Genomic DNA, 15,000 nt, shown 5'->3' with positions numbered 1-15,000 from the left:
CATTTCTGTCCTTGGGGGTTGGCGGGGTATCTGCACAGAGTTAGGCGGTGGCTGATCGAGAATTGGTGAGTTTTTCAAAGTCACGTCTCGAGCCTCCAGGTCTGCAGAGACCGACCAAGGCTGCCGCCCAACCGACTTTTCACCCTTTTTGGGCGGGAATTTTTTCCATTTCTGTCCATTTTTCCGGTTTTTGGTCGGGCTTCCAAAACGGCAGCCCGAGGCCTGGCAGAGGCCGAGGCATGGCTCCGGTCGCGCCAGGCGGCTCGCGCGAACCGATTAAGCCTCGAAAGGAGTTGGGAAATCGGCAGACCTGCCCGAGTTCAGCCCGGGAGGGGGGCAGTTCAGTTCGGCTCAAATCATTAACCAAAGCCGATACTTGGTCTCGCTGGCGCAACCGAAGTGCCAGGCTGGATAACCAATTGAGCAGAAGGTGGCTGGAGTCAGGCAGGGCTGATGGCTGAGGCCGGGTGGAGGACACCCTAGGCCGGGAAATTCAAAAGTCCCGTTGTCTGGAAGTCTTTGAGGTCAGATTCGGCCGCCTTACCGGGCCTGCGGTTGATGGTTTCCCGCTTGGGCAAGCGAGTGGCCCGGCAAAGTGGCCACTTGCATTTTCTGGCAAGTGTCTGCAAACAAAGTTAATGAGTTGAACATAGGCAATTGTCGGGAGACCCGATGAAGAAATGAAAATGCCCCCTTTGCAGGGATTTGGATGCTCATGGTCGGCAGCAGGTGGCCCGACGCACCGCCAACTTGACACTTGTCATTTCTGTCCTTGATGGTTGGCGGGGTATCTGCACAGAGGTAGGAGGTGGCAGAATCTAGACTTGGTGAGTTTTCCAAACAAACGTCTCGAGCCTCCAGGTCTGCAGAGACCGACCAGGGCTGCCGCCAAAACGACTATTCACCCTTTTTTGGCGGGAATTTATTCAGTTTTTGGCCATTTTTCGGGTTTTTGGACGGGCTTCAAAAGCGGCTGCCCGAGGCCTGGCAGAGGCCGGGGCATGGGTCCCGGTCACGCCAGGGGGCTCGCGCGACCCGATTAGGCCCCAAAAGGAGTCGGGAAATCGGCAGACCTGCCCGAGTTCAGCCCGGGGGTGGCAGGTTGGTTCAGCTGAAATCATTAACCAAAGCCGATACTTGGTCTCGCTGGCGCAATCGAAGTGCCAGGCTGGATAACCCATTGAGCAGAAGGGGACTGGAGGCAGGCATTGCTGATGGCTGTGGCCGGGTGGTGGCCATCCGAGGCCGGGAAAGTCAAAGGTCCCGTTGTTTTGAAGTCTATGAGTTCAGATTCGGCCGCCTTACCGGGCCTGCGGTTGATGGTTTCCCGCTTGTCCAAGCGAGTCGGACTGGCAAAGTGGCCACTTGCATTTTCTGGCAAGTGTCTGCAAACAAAGTTAATGAGTTGAACATAGGCAATTGTCGGGAGTCCCGATGAAGAAATGAAAATGCCCACTTTGCGGGGATTCGGATGCTCATGGTCGGCAGCAGGTGGCACGACGCACCGCCAACTTGACACTTGTCATTTCGGTCCTTGGGGGTTGGCGGGGTATCCGCACAGAGGTAAGAGGTGGCAGAATCGAGACTTGGTGAGTTTTCCAAACAAACATCTCGAGCCTCCAGGTCTGCAGAGACCGACCAGGGCTGCCGCCAAACCGACTATTCACCCTTTTTTGGCGGGAATTTATTCCCTTTTTGCCCATTTTTCGGGTTTTTGGTCGGGCTTCAAAAGCGGCTGCCCGAGGCCTGGCAGAGGCCGGGGCATGGGCCCCGGTCACGCCATGTGGCTCGCGCGACCCGATTAAGCCCCAAAAGGAGTCGGGAAATCGGCAGACCTGCCCGAGTTCAGCCCGGGGGGGGCAGGTCGGTTCGGCTCAAATCATTAACCAAAGCCGAGACTTGGTCTCGCTGGCGCAACCGAAGTGCCAGGCTGGATAAATCAATAACCAGAAGGCGGCTGGAGGCAGGCAGGGCTGATGGCTGAGGCCTGGTGGAGGACACGCGAGGCCGGGAAATTCAAAAGTCCCGTTGTGTGGAAGTCTATGAGGTCAGATTCGGCTGCCTTACCGGGCCTGCGGTTGACGCTTTCCCGCTTGGGCAAGCGAGTCGGTACAGCAAAGTGGCCACTTGCATTTTCTGGCAAGTGTCTGCGAACAAAGTGAATGAGTTGAACCTTGGCAATTGTCGGAAGTCCCGATGAAGAAATGAAAATGCCCCTTTTGCGGGGATTTGGAAGCTCATGGCCGGCAGCAGGTGGCCCGACGTCCCGCCATCTTGACACTTTTCATTTCTTTCCTTGGGGGTTGGCGGGGTGCCCGGAGATTTTCGGGAACACGATTTTCAGAACATTTTTACGACAGCGGGTACACTTTGAAAGCGCCCGAAAAGTGATACTTTGCTGAAAGGTGCTCAATCTCAGGAAAGAGACCTTTGAAAAGAGCACTTGGAAAGTCACAAAATGAACGGTGTGCGAGACTTGGAACAATTTTGACAAAGTCATTTGTTGTACTTTTCAAACTCTTTGGTGTTTTGCTGAAATCTTACTCTGAGCCAGCAGCCCCGCTGTACCCGTGCCCGGCTCTCAGGACAGACTAGTTTCCAACGGCCCTACGTCTTTGCGCAACAAAGTACGCTGTCTGAAACAGTTGCAAGCCCCTGTGTGAGGGAAATCTGTTTTACTGAGTAGTTAAGCACACCCACACATGACGTGTCGTACGTATGTACACACACACAAGCAATCGTTGTGGGTGGTGTGTGCACGGTAGTACGGTCAGCGCTGGATTTTGTGCCCGGCAAGGTGGAGGCGCGCCTCTTCCTTTGTACTTTGTGGTTCCACCGTTCAGTCGCTCGCTCCCTGTCTGGCTGATTTGTTGGCCCCGATTTTTGGTTCAGCTACCTGGTTGATCCTGCCAGTAGCATTTGCTTGTCTCAAAGATTAAGCCATGCATATCTAAGTACACAAGGCCGGTACAGTGAAACTGCGAATGGCTCATTAAATCAGTTATGGTTCCTTTGATCGCTCCAAACGTTACTTGGATAACTGTGGTAATTCTAGAGCTAATACATGCCAACGAGCGCTGACCATCTGGGGATGCGTGCATTTATCAGATCAAAACCAATCCGGGCTTGCCCGGCAGCTTTGGTGACTCTAGATAACCTCGGGCTGATCGAACGTCCTCGTGACGGCGATGACTCATTCGAATGTCTGCCCTATCAACTTTCGATGGTACTTTCTGTGCCTACCATAGTGACCACGGGTAACGGGGAATCAGGGTTCTATTCCAGAGAGGGAACCTGAGAAACTGCTACCACATCCAAGGAAGGCAGCAGGCGCACAAATTTCCCACTCACGACTCAGGGAGGAAGTGACGAAAAATAACAATACAGGACTCTATCGAGGCCCTATGATTGGAATGAGTACATTTTAAATCCTTTAACGAGGATCTATTCGAGGGCAAGTCTGGTGCCAGCAGCCGCGGTAATTCCAGCTCCAATAGCGTATATTAAAGCTGCTGCAGTTAAAAAGCTCGTAGTTGGATCTTGGGATCGAGCTGGCGGTCCGCCGCGAGGCGAGCTACCGCCTGTCCCAGCCCCTGCCTCTCGGCGCTCCCTTGATGCTCTTAGCTGAGTGTCCTGTGGGTCCGTAGCGTTTACATTGAAAAAATTAGAGTGTTCAAAGCATGCCGGTCGCCTGAATACTCCAGCTAGGAATAATGGAATAGGACCCCGGTTCGATTTTGTTGGTTTTCGGAACTGGGGCCATGATTAAGAGGGACGGCCGAGGGCATTCGTATTTTGCCGCTAGAGTTGCAATTCTTGGACCTGCGCAAGACGAACAAAAGCGAAAGCATTTGCCAAGAATGTTTTCATTAAGCAAGAACGAAAGTCGGAGGTTCGAAGACGATCAGATACAATCGTAGTTCCGACCATAAACGATGCCAACTAGCGATCCGGCAGCGTTATTCCCATGACCCGCCGAGCAGCTTCCGGGAAACCAAAGTCTTTGGGTTCCGGGGGGAGTATGGTTGCAAAGCTGAAACTTAAAGCAATTGACGGAAGGGCACCACCAGGAGTGGAGCCTGCGGCTTAATTTGACTCAACACGGGAAACCTCACCCAGCCCGGACACGGAAAGGATTGACAGATTGATAGCTCTTTCTCGATTCTGTGGGTGGTGGTGCATGGACGTTCTTAGTTGGTGGAGCGATTTGTCTGGTTAATTCCGATAACGAACGAGACTCCTCCATGCTAAATAGTTACGCGACCCCCGAGCGGTCCGCGTCCAACTTCTTAGAGGGACAAGTGGCTTATAGCCACACGAGATTGGGCAATAACAGGTCAGTGATGCACTTAGATGTCCGGGGCTGCACGCGCGCTACACTGAATGGGTCAGCGTTTGTCTACCCTACTCCGCCAGGTGTGGGTAACCCGTTGAACCCAATTCGTGACAGCGATTGGGAATTGCAATTATTTCCCATGAACGAGGAATTCCCAGTAAGTGCGGGTCATAAGCTCACGTTGATTAAGTCCCAGCCCTTTGTGCACACCGCCCGTCGCTACTACCGATTGGATGTTTTAGTGAGGTCCTGGGATCGGCCCCGCCGGAGTCGGCAACGGCCCTGGCGGAGCGCCGAGAAGACGATCAAACTTGACTATCTAGAGGAAGTAAAAGTCGTAACAAGATTTCCGTAGGTGAACCTGCGGAAGGATCATTATCGGCCGGGGGCCCGCACGTGGCGGCCCGTCACACCCGTTTTACACTTCAGCCTGAGGCGTGGTGGCCAGCAGGAGTGCTTCCCGGGATGCTGCAGGCCCGGAGCCTTGGTCGACCGCGTCCAGCGCGATTTGCGCGGGCGAGAGGTTCGTTCCAAAAAAAAAGCACAACGAAGAAGCGAACTCGCACGAACAGGCACATGTCGCACCCAACCGGCTCGGCCCGGATGCGAAACGAGCGAGATGTAGGTCAGCAGATGAGAGTCATGTTACAGAGTGAGATATAGAGAGAGCGAGAAGAGAGTTGAACTTTCGCGCACACAGAAGACGTTTCAGTCGGTTTGAGACAGGGACGGCCCTGGCATGCTTGTTCTTTTCGGTCAGCTGGTCTGCGGTTGCATGACGGGCAGAGCAAGGTAGAGGTGTCCTGGCTTTTGATACAAATGCCTCGCCCTCGTCTTTCTGCTGCCTACTGCCGCTCCACACCGCACGACCCCCGCTGTTCGTTGGTCCTGTGTGAACTTGGCATGCGGCCCTTCTTTCGACTTCCAGCTCGCCCTGTCTTGATCGTGTGGCTGTCTCTCCCTCTCTCTCTCTCTCTCTCCCTCGCCATTGCTCCCGCTGTTTTCCCCGCACTGCACACTGCTCGTCCGGACCGCCAATGGACTTGCCACCGTCTTGCAACATTACACCGCATTCGAATTGAAGGGAGCTTTTGCGGGCTCGAATGTTGCCTGTAGGCTCGTCGTCGGGACCTCGCCGAACGGCCACTGTGAGCTCCGCAGGGACTGAACCGGTGATGCAGGCCCGGCTTTCTTTCCCCACGTGGTGACACTTTGGTCGCACTAGTCACTCTCCCTTTACTGGTACAGGCTACCTGAAACGCTCACCCTCCGGCTCCCGTGAGCTGGTGCTGTCTGGGGGCAGCGGTTTAAAGACTCGAGTGTCTGTTGGTCGGTTGTCGTGACGTGTTGTTGTTGTTGCCAGCTTGCAAGTCAACGTTCGAGAGAATGTACCTGCCGCCCCGCGGTCATCTGCACCCCACAGCGGGGGTGTCCTGCGTCGGCTTGTGCGCCACTCAGTTCGTTTTTTTGCCTGCTTCTTCAGTTTCTTCTCGTCCTCCTGGCCAACGGAAGCAGCAGAGACCCTGCCTCTGTTGACCGTGGCGCGTGTCGGCCGGTGGGCTCAGGCGTTGACGCGACGTGCGTCGCCTCGCGAGCGCTCTGACTTAAAGCAATCTCGGTGCAACCCTTGTCATTTGATGATCGACTGATTTACACCTCCGGGCCGTTGCAGGCTGTGGCTTCCACCCGACCCTCGTTGGAAGGGAGGAGAAGCGTTGGGCGGTCCGTGCTCGGCCCTCCGGGGAACAAAAGCAAGCCGAAAAAAAAAATGAACAACTCTTAGCGGTGGATCACTTGGCTCGTGCGTCGATGAAGAACACAGCTAGCTGCGAGAATTAATGTGAATTGCAGGACACATTGATCATCGACATTTTGAACGCACTTTGCGACCCCGGGTTCCTCCCGGGGCTACGCCTGTCTGAGGGTCGCTTGTACGATCAATCGCACTCGCCTTTGACGTCGGGTGAAGGCAGGAGCGCAGCTGGGGTGTCGCAGAGGCCTGGTCCGCTTTGTCCCCCAAAGTGCAGACCTGGAGTTTCTCCGCCTTGGAGAGGTTGACCCTTGTATTTCGGTGTGGTGGGCATGTCTGTCCCGGCGTCGTGGTCGGGCACGGTCGGGGCCAGCCTTTCCAGCACGTCTGTCATTGGGTTGCAAAAACGATTGACCGCGTCGGTGTTGGGATTGGTGTGCCTCGCTGAGGCATGCTCCTCGGGGCAGGGTTGTCATTCTGGAGTTTGAAGGTGAGCACAGAGGTGAATACAATGGCTTGGTTGGTGGTGTTCAGCAGAGAGAGAGAGAGGACGAGGTTGGACTGTCTTTGGCTGCAGTCTAGTGGTTTGTACCTAGGGTAGCTTGAAGTAGCGACGTCACTTGCCGTGCTGTGGGCTGGCTTTGCTTCCGTTTGGTTCTGTTGGCGGTTTGCCCAAGAGCCTCTGCAGTGCCGTGTGTAGCGGTGGACCTCGGTGTCCTGCCACACGTGGTGCGCTTAGCTCTAGCACATTGCCGAAAGCTGAGCGTGCGTCCAGGTCATTCCCCCGCGTACGTCCTGCTGGCCGTTGCTGCTGCCTGCTTTTATCCTCCTGCACTCCGTGCTGCCCAGCCACAGCTTCTGGCCTTCCTCTCTCGCTTCGCTGTCGCCTGTCACTCTGACGCTCTCTCTCTCTCTCTCTCCCTGAATCGGGACTCCAGAACGGTGTGAGCCGAGCCCGGGCTAGAGTGCACCGCACGCCCCCGCCCTCTGTCCGTCGGCCTGATTAAGCCCCGAAAGTAGTCGGGAAATCGGCAGACCTGCCCGAGTCCATCCCGGGGGGGGGGGGGGGCAGATCGGTTCGGCTCAAATCATTAACAAAAGCCGATACTTGGTCTCGCTAGCGCAACCGAAGTGCCAGGCTGGATAATCCATTGAGCAGAAGGGGACTGGAGGCAGGCAGGGCTGATGGCTGAGGCCGGGTCGAGGCCACCCGAGGCCTGGAAAGTCAAAAGTCCCGTTGTCTGGAAGTCTATGAGGTCAGATTCGGCCGCCTTACCGGGCCTGCGGTTGATGGTTTCCCGCTTGGGCAAGCGAGTCGGCACGGCAAAGTGGCCACTTGTATTTTCTGGCAAGTGTCTGCGAACAAATTTAATGAGTTGAACCTTGGCAATTGTTGGAAGTCCCGATGAAGAAATAAAAATGCCCCCTTTGCGGGGATTCGGATGCTCATGGTCAGCAGCAGGTGGCCCGACGCCCCGCCAACTTGACACTTGTCATTTCTGTCCTTGGGGGTTGTCGGGGTATCTGCACAGAGGTAGGAGGTGGCAGAATCGAGACTTGGTGAGTTTTCCAAACAAACGTCTCGAGCTTCCAGGTCTGCAGAGACCGCCCAGGGCTGCCGCCCAACTGACTATTCACCCTTTTTGGGCGGGAAATTATTCCCTTTTTGCCCTTTTTTCGGGTTTTTGCTCGGGCTTCAAAAGCGGCTGCCCGAGGCCTGGCAGAGGCCGGGGCATGGGCCCCGGTCGCGCCAGGTGGCTCGCGCGACACGATTAGGCCCTGAAAAGGAGTCGGGAAATCGGGAGACCTGACCGAGTTCAGCCCGGGGGGGGGGGGGGTGGTGGCAGTTCGGTTCGGCTCAAATCATTAAGTAAAGCCGAGAATTGGTCTCGCTGGCGCAACCAAAGTGCCAGGCTGGATAACTCATTAACCAGAAGGCTACTTGAGGCAGGCAGGGCTGATGGCTGAGGCCGGTTGGAGGCCACCCGCGGCCGGGAAAGTCAAAAGTCTCGTTGTGTGGAAGTCTATGAGGTCAGATTCGGCCGCCTTACCGGGCATGCGGTTGATGGTTTCCCGCTTGGGCAAGCGAGTCAACCCGGCAAAGTGGCCACTTGCATTTTCTGGCGAGTGTCTGCGAACAAAGTTAATGAGGTGAACCTTGGCAATTGTCGGAAGTGCCGATGAAGAAATGAAAATGCCCCTTTTGCGGGGATTTGGATGCTCATGGCCGGCAGCAGGTGGCCCGTCGTCCCACCATCTTGACACTTGTCATTTCTGTCCTTGGGGGTTGGCGAGGTGCCCGGAGATTTTCGGGAACACGATTTTCAGAACATTTATACGACAGCGGGTACACTTTGAAAGCGCCCGAAAAGTGATACTTTGCTGAAAGGTGCTTAATCTCAGGAAAGAGACCTTTGAAAAGAGCACTTGGAAAGTCACAAAATGAACGGTGTGCGAGACTTGGAACAATTTTGATAAAGTATTTTGTTGTACATTTCAAACTCTTTGGTGTTTTGCTGAAATCGTACTCTGAGCCAGCAGCCCCGCTGTATCCGTGCCCGGCTCTCAGGACAGACTAGTTTCCAACGGCCCTATGTCTTTGCGCAACAAAGAAGTTTGTCTGTCACAGATGCAAGCCCCTGGGTGAGGGAAATCTGTTTTACTGAGTAGTTAAGCACACGTGCAGGTCTTTCACCAAGTTCCCCTGCGTGTTGTGTGCTCGGTATCCACCGATCGATTTGGCGACTCGTGTCCGACTTGGGAGGGCTCGGAGTGGGGCCAGCTCCGGCTGGTGTGTTACCAACTCCGGCGTTCCTCCCGTTCTGACCCGCAATGCGCCCACCGCTGGTGGGCAGAACGGGCATCCAATAATGAGTCAGAGGGTTTGGCACGGCTCTGGTTTCTCCTAGCCTGCCCTTTGGCACTTGACGAAGGTTCTCGCGTGAGTGAGTCCGAGGCGTCCACCTGTCTTTTGGTCTCGCAGTGGTCCGAATCAAGCTCCGGTGCGGGCGTCCACCATCTCGACTCCCGAAAGTGGTGGTGCGGGAATGTGCACAGCGCGTCTCGTTCTGGTAGCTGAACACGCCATTTCTCTGGCAAAATGTGAGCAGAGACACGCAGGCGCGGGCGGTGCGTGTCGACGCCCTTTGACGGTTACAGTGTTTGCAAGCTCCCAAGTTGAACCCGGCACCAACCTCCCTGTCGTGGGGAGGCCTCGTGCCCAGCAGACCACCGTTCAGTCGCTCGCTCCCTGTCTGGCTGATTTGTTGGCCCCGATTTTCGGTTCAGCTACCTGGTTGATCCTGCCAGTAGCATATGCTTGTCTCAAAGATTAAGCCATGCATGTCTAATTACAGACGGCCGGTACAGTGAAACTGCGAATGGCTCATTAAATCAGTTATGGCTCCTTTGTTCGCTCCAAACGTTACTTGGATAACTGTGGTAATTCTAGAGCTAATACATGCCAACGAGCGCTGACCATCTGGGGATGCGTGCATTTATCAGACCAAAACCAATCTGGGCTTGCCCGGCAGCTTTGGTGACTCTCGATAACCTCGGGCTGATCGCACGTCCTCGTGACGGCGACGACTCATTCGAATGTCTGCCCTATCAACTTTAGATGGTACTTTCTGTGCCTACCATGGTGACCACGGGTAACGGGCAATCAGGGTTCGATTCCGGAGAGGGAGCATGAGAAACGGCTACCACAACCAAGGAAGGCAGCAGGTCCGCAAATTACCCACTCCCGTCTCGGGGAGGTAGTGACGAAAAATAACAATACAGGACTCTTTCGAGGCCCTGTAATTGGAATGAATACACTTTAAATCCTTTAACAAGGATCTATTGGAGGGCAAATCTGATGCCAGCAGCCGCGGTAATTCCAGCTCCAATAGCGTATATTAAAGCTGCTGCAGTTAAAAAGCTCGTAGTTGGATCTTGGGATCGAGCTGGCGGTCCGCCGCGAGGGGAGCTACCGCCTGTCCCAGCCCCTGCCTCTCGGCGCTCCCTTGATGCTCTTAGCTGAGTGTCCTGGGGGTCCGAAGCGTTTACTGTGAAAAAATTAGAGTGTTCAAAGCAGGCCGGTCGCCTGAATACTCCAGCTAGGAATAATGGAATAGGACCCCGGTTCTATTTTGTTGGTTTTCGGAACTGGGGCCATGATTAAGAGGGACGGCCGGGGGCATTCGTATTGTGCTGCTATGGTGAAATTCTTGGACACGCGCAAGACGAACAAAAGCGAAAGCATTTGCCAAGAATGTTTTCATTAATCAAGAAAGAAAGTCGGAGGTTCGAAGACGATCAGATTCCGTCGTAATTCCGACCATAAACGATGCCAACTAGCGATCCGGCGGTGTTATTCCCATGACCCGCCGAGCAGCTTCCGGGAAACCAAAGTCTTTGGGTTCCGGGGGGAGTATGGTTGCAAAGCTGAAACTTAAAGGAATTGACGGAATGGCACCACCAGGAGTGGAGCCTGCGGCTTAATTTGACGCAACACGGGAAACCTCACCCGTCCCGGACACGGAATCGATTGACAGATTGATAGCTCTTTATCGATTCTGTGGGTGGTGGTGCATGGCCGTTCTTAGTTGGTGGAGCGATTTGTCTGGTTAATTCCGATAACGAACGAGACTCCTCCATGCTAAATAGTTACGCGACCCCCGAGCGGTCCACGTTCAACTTCTTAGAGGGACAAGTGGCATATAGCCACACGAGATTGAGCAATAACAGGTCTGTGATTCCCTTAGATTTCCGGGGCTGCACGCGCGCTACATTGAATGGATCAGTGTGTGTCTACCCTATGCCGTCAGGTGTGAGTATCCTGTTGAACCCCATTCGTGATAGGTATTGGGAATTGCAATTATTTCCCATGAACGAGAAATTCCCAGTAAGTGCGGGTCATAAGCTCGCGTTGATTAAGTCCCTGCCCTTTGTACACACTGCCCGTCGCTACTTCCGATTGGATGGTTTAGTGAGATCCTCGGATCGGCCCCGCCGGAGTTGGCAACGGCCCTGGCGGAGCGCCGAGAAGATGATCAAACTTGAATATCTAGAGGAAGTAAAAGTCGTAACAAGGTTTAAGTAGGTGAACCTGCGGAAGGATCATTATCGGCCGGGGGCCCGCACGTGGCGGCCCGTCACACCCGTTTTACACTTCAGCCTAAGGCGTGGTGGCCAGCACGAGTGCTTCCCGGGATGCTGCAGGCTCGGAGACTTGGTCGACCGCGTCCGGCGCCTCTTGCGCGGGCGAGAGGTTCGTTCCGAAAAAAAAGCACAACGAAGAACCGAACTCGCACGAACAGGCACATGTCGCACCCAACCGAATCGGCCCAGATGCGAAACGAGCGAGATGTGGGTCAGCAGATGAGAGTCGTGTTACAGAGAGAGATATAGAGAGTGCGAGAAGAGAGTTGAACGTTCGCGCACACAGAAGACGTTTCGGTCGGCTTGAGACAGGGACGGCCCTGGCATGCTTGGTCTTTTTGGTCAGCTGGTCTGCGGTTGCATGACGGGCAGAGCAAGGTAGAGGTGTCCTGGCTTTTGATACAAATGCCTCGCCCTCGTCTTTCTGCTGCCTACTGCCGCTCCACACCGCACGACCCCCGCTGTTCGTTGGTCCTGTGTGACCTTGGCCTGCGGCCCTTCTTTCGACTTCCGTCTCGTCCAGTCTTGTGCGTGTGGCTGTCTCTCCCGCTCTCTCTCTCTCTCTCCTTCGCCATTGCTCCCGCTGTTTTCCCTCATAGCACAATGCTCGTCCGGACCGGCAATGGACTTACCACCGTCTTGCAACATTACACCGCAGTCGAATTGGAGGGAGCTTCTGCATGCTCCAATGTTGCCTGGCGGCTCGTCGTCGGGACCTCGGCGAAAGGCCACTGTGAGCTCCGCAGGGACAGAACCGGTGATGCAGGCCCTGCTTTCTTTCCCCACGCGGTGACACTTTGGTCGCACTAGTCACTCTCCATTTACTGGTTAAGGGTACCTGAAACGCTCCCCCTCCGTCTCCCGCGAGCTGGTTCTGTCTGGGGGCGGCGGTTTAAAGACTCGAGTGTCTGTTGGTCGGTTGTCGAGACATGTTGTTGTTGTTGCCAGCTTGCAAGTCAACGTTCGAGAGAATGACCTGCCACTCCGCGGTCGTCTGCACCCCACAGCGGGGTGTGTCCTGCGTCGGCTTGTACACCACTCAGTTCGTTTTTTTGCCTGCTTCTTCAGCTTCTTCTCGTCCTCCCGGCCAATGGTGGCAGCAGAGACCCTGCCTCTGATGACCGTGGCGCGTGTCGGCCGGTGTGCTCAGGCGTTGACCCGACGTGCGTCGCCTCGCGAGCGCCCTGACTTAAAGCAATCTTGGTGCAACCCTTGTCATTTGATGATCGACTGATTTACACCTCCGGGCCGTTGCAGGCTGGGGCTTCCACCCGACCCTCATTGGAAGGGAGGAGAAGCGTTGGGCGGTCCGGGCTTGGCCCTCCGGGGAACAAAAGCAAGCCGAAAAAAAAAACGAACAACTCTTAGCGGTGGATCACTCGGCTCGTGCGTCGATGAAGGACGCAGGTAGCAGCGAGAATTAATGTGAATTGCAGGACACATTGATCATCGACACTTTGAACGCACTTTGCGGCCCCGGGTTCCTCCCGGGGCTACGCCTGTCTGAGGGTCGCTTGTACGATCAATCACACTCGCCTTTGCCGTCAGGTGAAGGCGGGAGCACGGCTGGGGTGTCTCAGAGGCCTGGTCCTCTTTGTCCCCCGAAGTGCAGACCTGGAGTTTCTCCGCCTTGGAGAATTTGACCCTTGTCCTTCGGTGTGGTGGGCATGTCTGTCCCGGCGTCGCGCTCGTGCACGGTCCGGGCCAGCCTTTCCAGCATGGCGGTCGTTGGGTTGCAAAAACGATTGACCGCGTCAGTGATGGGATTGATGTGCCTTGCCGAGGCATCCTCCTCGGGGCAGGGTTGTCTCTCTGGAGTTTGAATGTGAGCACAGAGGTGAACACAATGGCTTGGCTGGTGGTGTTCAGCAGAGAGAGAGAGAGAACGAGGTTGGGCTGTCTTTGGCTGCATTCTAGTGGTTTGTACCATGGGTAGCTTGAAGTAGCGACGTCGCTTGCCGTGCTGTGGGCTGGCTTTGCGCTCAAGAGCCTCTGCAGTGCTGTGTGTTGCGTTGGACCTCGGTGTCCTGCCACACATGGCACGCTTAGCTCTAGCACACTTGCCGACCGCTGAGCGTGCATCCAGGTCAGTCCCCCGCCTACGTCCTGCTGGCCGTTGCTGCTGCCTGCTTTTATCCTCCTGCACTCCTTGCTGCCCAGCCACTGCTTCTGTCCTTCCTCTCTCACTTCGCTGTCGCCTGTCCCTCTGACGCTCTCTCTCTCTCTCTCTCCCTGAATCGGGACTCCAGAACGGAGTGAGCCGAGCCCGGGCTCCAGTGCACCGCAAAAACCCGCCCCCTGTCCGTCTGCCTGTACTATCCTACCCGGGTTGGGTTGGTCTCGAGGATGACAACTACGGGCGGGCGGGTCTGCGTGCGTGTTGTTGTGCTGGTGATGCCGGCCGGCGCTGACAAAAGCTACCTTTCTGCCTACGACCTCAGATCAGACGTGATAACCCGCTGAATTTAAGCATATTACTAAGCGGAGGAAAAGAAACTAACAAGGATTCCCCTAGTAACTGCGAGTGAAGAGGGAAGAGCCCAGCGCCGAATCCTCGCTCGCCTGGTGGGCGTGGGAAATGTGGTGTATAGAAGAACTCTTTCTCCGACGACGCTCCGGGTCCCAAGTCCTTGTGTTCGAGGCTTAGCCTGTGGATGGTGTGAGGCCGGTAGCGGCCGCCGGCTCGTCGGGATCGAGTCTTCTTGGAGTCGGGTTGCTTGTGAATGCAGCCCAAAGTGGGTGGTAAACTCCACCTAAGTTAAATACTGGCACGAGACCGATAGTCAACAAGTACCGTAAGGGGAAGTTGAAAAGAACTTTGAAGAGAGAGTTCAAGAGGGCGTGAAACCATTAAGAGGTAAACGGGTGGGGTCCGCGCAGTCTGCCCGGAGGATTCAACTCAGCAGCTAGGTTGGCCGCGTCGAGTTCGGCGGATCTCCTCTGTGGGACCGCGTCCCGCACAGGCTCGGCCGTCGCCGGGCGCATTTACTCCGTCGGTGGTGCGCCGCGGCCGTCTCTGGGTCAGCTGGGAAGGCCGGAGGGAAGCTGGCTCGTCGCTCTGGCGGCGAGTGTAATAGCCCCCCGGCAGCAGCCTCGCCGTTTCCTGGGGGCGAGGGAAGTGACCGCTGCCGCGCCTTCCCCCTCGTGAGTGGGGGGGACGGGCTACCCGTGCTCCCGGCATGACTGTCAACCTGGGCGAACTGTCCTCAATGCGCCCTTGCCGCGTCGCGCCGCCGAGTCGGAGGAGCCACGAGCGGGCGCTAGGGGTCCGCGGCGATGTCGGTGACCCACCCAACCCGTCGTGAAACATGGACCAAGGAGTCTAACACGTGCGCTAGTCAAAGAGAGTCACGAAACTCCAGGGCGCAATGAAAGTTAAGGTCGGCGCCGGTCGACCGAGGTGGGATCCCGCCGCCCCGCGCGGCGGGCGGACCACCGGCCCGTCTCACCCGTTCCGGCGGGGAGGTGGAGCACGAGCGTACGTGATGGTACCCGAAAGATGGTGAACTATGCCTGGGCAGGGCAAAGCCAGAGGAAACTCTGGTGGAGGTCCGTAGTGGTCCTGACATGCAAATCGGTCGTCCGACCTGGGTATAGGGGCGAAAGACTAATCGAACCATCTAGTAGCTGGTTCCCTCCGAAGTTTCCCTCAGGATAGCTGGTGCTCGTCCACACGCAGTTTTATCTGGTAAAGCGAATGATTAGAGGTTTTGGGGCCGAAACGATCTCAACATATTCTCAAACTTTAAATGGGTAAGAAGCCCGACTC

At 55.8% G+C, this 15,000-nt stretch overlaps 2 non-coding genes and 1 pseudogene across 2 annotated transcripts; all 3 read left to right on the top strand.

Annotated features, from left to right (window-relative positions):
- The first annotated feature begins 6,110 nt into the window (after window positions 1–6,110).
- LOC139241133 (5.8S ribosomal RNA) lies at window positions 6,111–6,264 on the top strand. Its single transcript, XR_011588779.1, has one exon. It is a non-coding gene; the product is annotated as a 5.8S ribosomal RNA (ribosomal RNA).
- Window positions 6,265–12,590: 6,326 nt separating this feature from the next.
- LOC139241136 (5.8S ribosomal RNA) lies at window positions 12,591–12,744 on the top strand. The gene has a single exon (XR_011588782.1). It is a non-coding gene; the product is annotated as a 5.8S ribosomal RNA (ribosomal RNA).
- A 919-nt stretch (window positions 12,745–13,663) lies between these two features.
- The window catches only part of LOC139241164 (28S ribosomal RNA), a 6,062-nt pseudogene continuing 4,725 nt past the window's right edge, over window positions 13,664–15,000 (top strand).

This window comes from Pristiophorus japonicus, chromosome Y (assembly GCF_044704955.1).
Source record: "Pristiophorus japonicus isolate sPriJap1 chromosome Y, sPriJap1.hap1, whole genome shotgun sequence".
Classification (NCBI taxonomy): Eukaryota; Metazoa; Chordata; class Chondrichthyes; family Pristiophoridae; genus Pristiophorus; species Pristiophorus japonicus.
This window is presented reverse-complemented; position numbering and strand designations above follow the sequence as displayed.